We start from the raw sequence: 9,181 nt of genomic DNA, 5'->3' as shown, positions 1-9,181 counted from the left end.
CACCCCAATCAACGGAACAATACGATGTTCCACATGTGGCAAGAGTCTTTGGTAATAAGGTTTTTTTGAATTGGCATGTAGTTATTATTATTATTTTTTTTGTGAATCTGTCAACAGCCTGAAGGATATCCAAGTAGTTCATGCAATTTTTTCTGGGTGGAATCCTCTTCAGAGTTTATAGAATAGACCCCGAGTAGTTTTTAGGCACAATATCAATCTCAGTATCCAATGACCCTAAAGTTTGCAGGAAAAAATCTTCAGCAAAACATATCTAATGAGGAAATTGAGCAATTGGAAAATTTCAAATTTCATGTTGTCGGGTATGACGAAATCCAATCGTGATGGTAACTGGATATGTAAATCTATAAATTAGGGGTTGATTTTATTAACAATTTAACTATGGAAAACTATTAATACGATATATCTCACCTCAGAATTAATCTATTTGAAAAAAAAACATGGTCACGATTTTCATTTTACGAAATTTCTACGTAATTTTCACCAGATGGATCGCAAACTTGCCAAGAAAGAAAAATCAATTTGCAGATTCCCTGAAAGTATTACAGAAAGTCAAATGATAAAAACTATCTGAAAATGAATGTCATTCCAACGATCTGCTTGACATTATTTTGAATGTGTTTCAAGCAAAAGGTAATCATCCCCATATGCAACAGTTCGTAGCACCATTCAAAATTTATCTGGAATGTCAAGAGCAAATCGATTTTCGGAAAGATAATTCGGAGTTGATGTTAAATTTCGGTGCAACAGGTACAATCGTCAGGGAACCATACCCCGACTCTAAGAGGATATACTATTATTCAGGATTTGTGAATATGAAGAACTAACTCTTGTCATTCCTCAAATATGTTACGAACAATCACACCACACCTTCGATCAGAGACTTATCAGAGGCAAAATATATGAGAGTTTGTTGGGAAGCGAACAAACTCTCATGGCCTCCTTGCAAAGCATTCGTCACTGATTGGTTCTGGGCTAGCGTAACTGGGGTAATGGGAGCTTGGAATGATCTGACGGTATTGGAATACTTGGAACTGGTCTACAATGAGATTCAGAATAACATCCCTTTATCCTCTCACGCAATTCGGTATTTCATGTGCTATGCTGACTTTATGAAAATGATTTCAAGATGGTCACATAAGAAACAGATTGATGATGCAAGGATCAAGAGGTTTTTGGAGGCCATAGCTGTTATTTCCCACTGTTCTGGTATGGAGTCAATGAGTATTGGTCACCTATTGAAACTGATTATGTGATTGCAGCATTCGGAGAAATTGAGAATGTGAGGGCATCTTTGGACTCGCAGATTGATAAGATTCCTACGTTTGCAAAGCTAGAGGTTGAAGATAATACTGATACTAAAAATAAAGTCACATCAATGTATGGAAAAAGCCCATGGTTCACTCATTTCAACAGGATTCGTGGTAGAGTCAAGGAAACTATTGGGAAACATCATCAAAGAAACAAGAAGAATCAGTATCAGTCGTTGGAATTCTCAGATTATTTGATGAAGGAGCTCCTTCCATACGCCCCTCTGTGATCAACCGTAGTCACTCTATAGCACAAGCACGTAGTTAATGCATCTGCTGAGAATCATTTCAAAATCACAAAATTGAAGAAGAATTCAGGCATGAAGGCCTCGAGATTCGTTGGATCTAAACTGTCTGTGTTAAACGTCCTCAGAAACAAGAGAATGGACCTCCAAAGGTCTGGGTCAAACGTGCCCACAAACGAGGGTTTGAAAGTGTAGGCCGTTTGCAAAGGAAAAACTAAGACGTACTTATACAGACGCAAAGAGATTTCAGAAAATTGTAAAAGAGCAGGGACAGAAAGTTCTGAAATTCTACAAGAATCACACGATTTCGAATCCACAATATTATCATTATCCTAACCCACCATGCCGTTTTTTTGTGGCCTCGATACGAGTTGGGAATAATGCTACATCTAATGCGACCATCCTTTCTGATGATTACATTACTGTACTCGACAAAAGGTAGTTTATGAACTCCATCATTGATTACTGGGCACAGGTATTAATGAGTTAGTTTCAGCGAAACAATGAATTTGTATATGTGCCCTCTGGGTTGAGTAAATATCTCGTTTCGTTTTTGGGATGAATGGCATCAACCAACAGCAATCATTGGTTTTGGTGTACGCTGATGTTACGAATTTGTTTTTAAGGCCATCGAGTCTCTTTTCGGGTCCCATTCGGCACTCTATCCAACCCTGTAAATGCGGCTGTGGATTCTACACTGTATCGTATTCGCGCTCCTATAGAACATAGGAGTAGCATAGGAAATCACAAGAACCGATGCCGGTATAGGCGGTTACTCTATTAGCAACCTTCCCCGCTCGTTGGAGCCACTCGCTGCAAAATTTGGTTCCGCTTGGGATCGAACTCGCCACCTTTCGCACAATAGACTTGCGTCTAGCCATTCAGCCACCGACCTCGGTGATGTTATGAATTATATCGTCTATTTGATTAAAGATCCATCAGGCGGCGGTAAGATAAAGAGAGTGGAGAGAAAAAGATTAAATACTTTCATCTCTGGTTACCGAAAGGTGAGACCAACTTAAGTTATTGGCAATGACTCGTGTGAGTTGGAAAAACACAAATTGATTAATTACTCATTTACAGGTTTTCCCTACATCATTGACTGGACTCTGGAAATCCCACCTCATCAAAGACAGAATGATGGGTTCAACCGCGGATCCTCGCGGGCAATCTTTTGTGGATGACTCCGCTCGATACTTTGTGAAAAATATTGCATATATCATAAATGAAACCTTTATAACAGGAAATAAGAAACATCACGAGAAGATTTCCATTTTTTTTCAAATGTGATTCTGTTTCTTTTCTTAATCGGACGATTTAGATGAATAATGGAGCTTGAAAAGGATTTAGTGTTTCACAGCGGATTTAATGTTAACCAATAGGACTAGGAAAAGAAGGAACAAAATCACGTAGAAATTTCATAGAATGAAAATCGTGACCATTTTTTTTTTTAATATAGATTAATTCCGAGGCGACATACGCCGTGTCAATGGTTTTCCATAGTTGAATTATTAATAAAACCACCCCTTAATTGATCTAATTACATATTCAGCCGCCATCACGATTGGATTTCGTCTCGCCCGATGGAGTAAAATTTGAAATTTTCCAATTGCTCAATTTCCTTATCAGATATGCTCTTTTTTTGCAAACTTCAGGGTCATAGTTTCGAGAAAAGGATTTTTGAAAAAATGAAATTTAACACATCGTGTCCATAAGAGCTGTATACTCTCACCATCAATCCTGTAGACATAACCGTATATGACCTTGTTCATTAAATTCTTTAGTTTTTTTGCGACATTAAAAAAAATAAGTTTTCGGATAGATAATTACAACCAATCGAAGTAGAAGCTTCTTAATTGCTCCGTCGGCCATATTGACTGGTTTGAATTCGCGCGTTTCTGACGTCTGGCAACAGTTCGCAATTACTCGAGCTTATATGGAACACATGTGCAGTGTTGGCGTATGATCATTAGAAATTAGACCGACAAAAGTCAAATGTAAAATTGAATAACAGTATATTACGCAACAAGTGCGGGAAGCAAGCGGTTACGCACGAGGGCGGCGCAGTCGCTTGCTGCCCGCACGAGTTGCGTATACTATTTTATACCATAAGTGCGTGCGCGGCGAAAAGGGGCCGGGGGGGGGGNGGTTATGTGGATACTAACAAGAGAGGCAGTGGGCGATGTTATGAGTCGATGCGCGAGTCGATGCGCAATGGATGTGTGGAATCCAACGATGATATTGAACGACTATTTGCGCATCGATCTGCGCATCGACCCGTGCATTTGCGCATGCCCATGGATTACGTACGGGATTATACAGATGTGTAGGGTTCCACACATCTACAGTGTGAAACCCGGCACTTTCTGTGCGTTGACACTCAACTGAAACCGGCCAGATTTCACGCACGTATGGTATAAAATATTGTTCACAACATTCATCAAAATAAATTATTGAAAAAGTGTATAACAATGAAAAATCCCAAAAAGTATGGGGATAGCAAGATTTTCGGCCAAATTGAAATCTTGCTTGAAAAAAGTTGCCAAATTGAACGAAGTACCCGGATACCTTTAAATGTTCCTTAAACAGCCCGTAGTAGGTTGCTCGGTAGGCGGAGTCATTTTGCGGAATTTCACGTTGCGGACTCATCGCTACGGTAGTTACGTTATGTACCTATTTTCTACTGTCCATAGTTAATTAGTAGAATTTGATCGCAATTTTTTTCTTCGATATTTGACAACTATCTAGATCATCGAATTTTTCATGCATTTGCCCTTCTCGACTATTTGGCTCACTTGGGACAAAAAAATCACAATTTCCGTAAATTGTTATCCATTAGGAATTGAAAAATTGTAGTGCTCGGGATTTGAACTCGAGTAGGTATCGAAGCCGACGATCTTTCACTGAATATTCTCAAGTAGGAGATTATGTTAATAATGATTGACAAAAACCTATCTCAACAGAATAAGTTTTATACAAAAATCAAATTCTGTTGATTTTTTCTATAAAATATTTTGTTCTTAGGCCCAATAAACCGCAATCTGGACGAGTGAAGCAAGGTATCACTCGTGCCCGTGACCTCACTTAGCTCGGTTAGGCCAATGCCATAAAACATTATATGTCGCACGGCGATAATAGTATATTTCAGCACGTGTGGGGCAATATCGTCATTAACGTGTGTGGGGTTTACAGCATGAGCCGAAGGCGAGTGATGTAACCACACAAGTTAAGGACGAAATTTCCCAACAAGTACTGAACAAAATTTTATGTCACGAAGCCTGAAACCGGCTGAATTAGACACGAGACGCGAAGCGTCGAGTGTGTAATCCAGCCCGTTTCAGGCATGAGTGGCATAAAAGTATTTATACCATACGTGCGTGAAATCCGGCCGGTTTCAGTTGAGTGTCGACGCACAGAAAGTACCGGGTTTCACACACTGTAGTGTGGAACCCTACATATCTGTGTAATCATCTGTGCGTAACCCATGGGCATGCGCAAATGCACGGGTCGATGCGCAGATCAATGCGCAAATGGTCGTTGCAATATCATCGTTGTATTCCACACATCCATTGCGCATCGACTCGCGCATCGACTCATAACATCGCCCACTGCCTCACTTGTTGGTATCCACATAACCCTCTCAATATTCTGGCGTTAAATTTATTCGGTAAAAAAAATAAAAGCAGTCAAATTAAATGGACAACCACATCATACCCGACAGTGACGAGGAGATTGATCTCTCGGGAGATTTATTTGATGGAGATTCGACATTCCTCACCGAAGCAACCGTCGGTTCTCCGCCAAATAAAAAGCTGTGTCTGGATGATGAAAATGATGAAAATAACAACTGGAATGATGAAACTCTTCCACCAGGAATTTCGAAATCAGGACAAGAAGTGAGAAATAATTTGATCCCCAAAAAATCGGTTGATAAATACAAGACTGTCTATGAAATTTCACCCAATTAAATTGAGAAATTTGATTTTAAACAATTTCCAAGTCTGAACTTTGTTTTTATTTTTGATCTTGATTTTTTTTGTTTTTCAGTAGGGGGGGGGGGTCGCCCCTTCACCTCCCCCCCAGCAGGGGCTCCGCCCCTGCACCCCGCGGGGGCTTCGCCCCTCGACCGCACCAGGGACTTCGTCCCGGGATCCCCTTCTGCCCCCCCGGCCCCTTTTCGCCGCGCACGCACTTATGGTATAAAATAGCATACGCAACTCGTGCGGGCAGCAAGCGGCTGCGCACGAGCGTAACCGCTTGCTTCCCGCACTTGTTGCGTAATATACTATATCTGACTCATGTGATTATAATCCTCGCCTTTGACTCGGATTCTAATGTCACATTCGTCTGATAATACATTTATCGCCTGATGACATAATATACTATTTTGACGAATGTATATAAGGAGCTTTGTGTACCTTATGATGAAAATTACAATTATCACACAAAGTATCACCCACAAAGCATTCCTGACGAGAGTGATTATAATCCTTGCCGTCCTCTCGTTGTATAAACTTATATTCATCAAAAAACACTTTGTGGGCCTAATGATGAAATCTATCATTCTACTGCGGAATTTTTTAATAGTATTGATGATAAATTAATATATTTTACTAGTGAATGCGCTATATTTGCTAGGGATTTTTTTCGCACATGTGCTTGAACCTGCCCCAATAGCCAAACATTTTTGGACATCAAACGAATTTTCCAAGTCATACGATTAATTTTTTATTTTGTACATTTAAGAGAAAAAATCGATCTGCGAAAATAGAAATATCAAAGCCGATCAATTTTTATACCGTACAATATACTGTGGCGTTATGAGTTTATTTGTCCTTTAATAATCTCATAGTTCACTCCAATTCGGCTAGTGTCGGTGAGCTCACGGGTGGTTCGCTCAATCGGAGAGATGTGTGAGGGTTGCTGAAATAAAACTCCGTTATATATGGATATATCAACTCTAGCTCTATTGTCTATATTAAATATACACTGGATGTTACGGTTTGGGCCGGTATACGCGTGAATACTCTACGACTCGAATTCGGAACTTTGACTCGACTTGATGATCGTATGGTTGAAGGCCTGAGCTAGAGGTCCGCTCGACTCTGCTCCTGATCGTACTCTGTTCTCTGGTGAGTCCTGAAAAACTCGTCAAAGCCCCAAAATGCTTACTTAAGCAATCCCACGGTCTTCTTCACTAACACAGTTCCGTGCCTTGATTTGACAGAAACTACACAGTCCAACAGTTCAGCACCCTGAAGTGGACCTGTAGAAAACCGTGGAACCGCTTACGCTAGTGTCCATAGGACACCGTGGGGCTGCTGAGCAATGCTTGGATGAAGGGAATGAGAAACCTCGTTTCCCGTTCCCATCATCCACCACTTTAACTATAATTATTTATTAAATCGACGTATTGATCAATCTCAATACGTCACACTCCCCTAACAAAACTATTGTTATCCTTTTGGTTACAATAGTAACAAAATTCTCAAGATTTATTTCAAATCTACGCCAAATGGGCCTGTCTTATGCCGGAAGGGCTATCAATTCCCGACCATAAGGGCTAAAATCCCTGCTTTATGAGCAATAATATTCGCATAGGCAATTAAGTTTCCTGGACTTAAATAGTTCCACAAATTTGGTTCTTAATCCTATACCTATCGACCGAACCCTTACATAATTGGTTACATGGTTATTGGGACGATTCAATACATGATTTTCAAAAAAAAAAATAAACCTGTCCTTGGTTCTGGCCGTGGTCTTCTGGTTTTTTGATCGTTAAGTTACCACCCGCCCAAGTCTCTCCTTGCTGAGTATTGGGGAACCATCGTTTGGCCACGCCAGTGTGGCTCTACCATGTGCCATCCTTCAGGCGTGGTTCGACCCAAATGAGCCCCGAGCATGGGCCTATGATAGTAGTTCTGGACAGGGACCAGTTGGTTCTGAGGAATCATAGGTCCCACGTCCCCTACGGAGGCCAATGTGTCGACCGAGTAGGCGCGATTCAGCATTCCCGAGGGTCTTTCTGGTTCCAGGATTTCGGTAATAGTGGCCGTGGGAGCGGGCCTCGTCTCTCTCACTATTGTTCTCATCGAGATGTATACTTCCTGAGTTGCCAGATGATTTGAGTGCCTTTGCAACGCTATCTCGGGTGATGGTGTTCTGGCTGATCTTTGGTGGGTCCTTCTAGTACCTGAACAGACCCCAAGCACCCGACACAACACAGCGATCCTTGACCATATGGAAAATTTCCAGATTATTCCTGCTATTATACCGAAAATTCCAAATGAAATTCCCGCCAATCCTAGTCCATTTTCTAATCTCTGTAACCGCCTACTAGTCTGTTTTTGTTTACTTAAGGCCTTGGCTTTATTAATGATCATCTGTAGCCCTAAACTGTCTCGTCTCATATTCTCTTCGTCGTTCGGCCCTGTCAGTACTGTCAGTGGAAAGGTTGCGTCGTCTATTAATTCTGTCAAGTTTCCCTCTCCGGTTCCACGCAAAGTCTCGTTTATTAGTTTGGGGATATCTACCGGGGCTTTATTCGTGAATTTAGTGTCAAATTAGGTCATTATTTCTATGAATGGAACGAGGGTGACCTGTCGAGACCGGGCTTCGCATTCCGATGAGAGCAATATCTTTCCTGTTCCTGAAATACTGACGGAAACCGGTTCTTTCCGTGAACAACTTAGTCTCAGTTCGCCTTCCGTTACGACAGAGAATACTCAGGAGTTGGAATTTTCTATCTGTGCCCAGTAGGTCTGAGTCATTGGTTTCATCCGTACATCGCATATCTCGGAGCCCTTAAAATTGGAATTGGTGATCATTTGTACCTCGCAATCTCTATTATTATTTACTTCATATATTGGGCGTGTTGTTCTGCATAAGAGTTCCACAGATCCTTTTTTGCAGCACTTGACATCGTCGCTACTTAATTTAAAATATGTATTAGTTCGTTCCGAGATGGCCGTGTAGGGATGACTAGGGGTTATGAAGGCGACTAAGGGCATGGTTGTATTCCCGACTTTCATTGGTAATGTGTTTATAAACCGCATATCTCGTCAATTCGACTATTGGTATTGTTAGTATAAAAACTACCTTTTCCTTATGGAGATACGCGGTTAAGTCTGTCAATTTGAGTAGTTCCGTCATATAAGATATTTCTAAGGGCGTTGGAAATTCCATACCCCTATTGGTTCTTAATACTTCTGACGCCGCTTTAATAATATTTTGGGGTGACATAATTGAAGGGTGTAACTGGCCTCGTTTCGCAAACAATATTGCATTTATGAGTAGTTGGGTATCTACCTCATATTCGCTTAACTGCGTATCGAAAACTGCCAGTACCACTTCCATCTCACTATTATACTTTATTATGTCCATTTTCTCTGCCATTACTTGGAACTGATTTCCGATCGCGTTTTTCAGCCTAAAAACCGTCTCGTTTATCGCCCGGAGGTCCGAGTGAATTGTCTCAAATTCCGACCGAATAATGTGTGTTTGATTCGCCAAAAGGTTCAGGGTTTCTCTACTTGTATTTTGCAATTGTCCAATNGTACTTGGAACTGATTTCCGATCGCGTTTTTCAGCCTAAAAACCGTCTCGTTT

Source organism: Diachasma alloeum, unplaced genomic scaffold, assembly GCF_001412515.2.
Source record: "Diachasma alloeum isolate Michigan unplaced genomic scaffold, Dall2.0 Dall_scaffold_00545, whole genome shotgun sequence".
Classification (NCBI taxonomy): Eukaryota; Metazoa; Arthropoda; class Insecta; order Hymenoptera; family Braconidae; genus Diachasma; species Diachasma alloeum.
The sequence above is the reverse complement of the archived record's forward strand: the minus strand, read 5'-3'. Positions refer to the sequence as shown.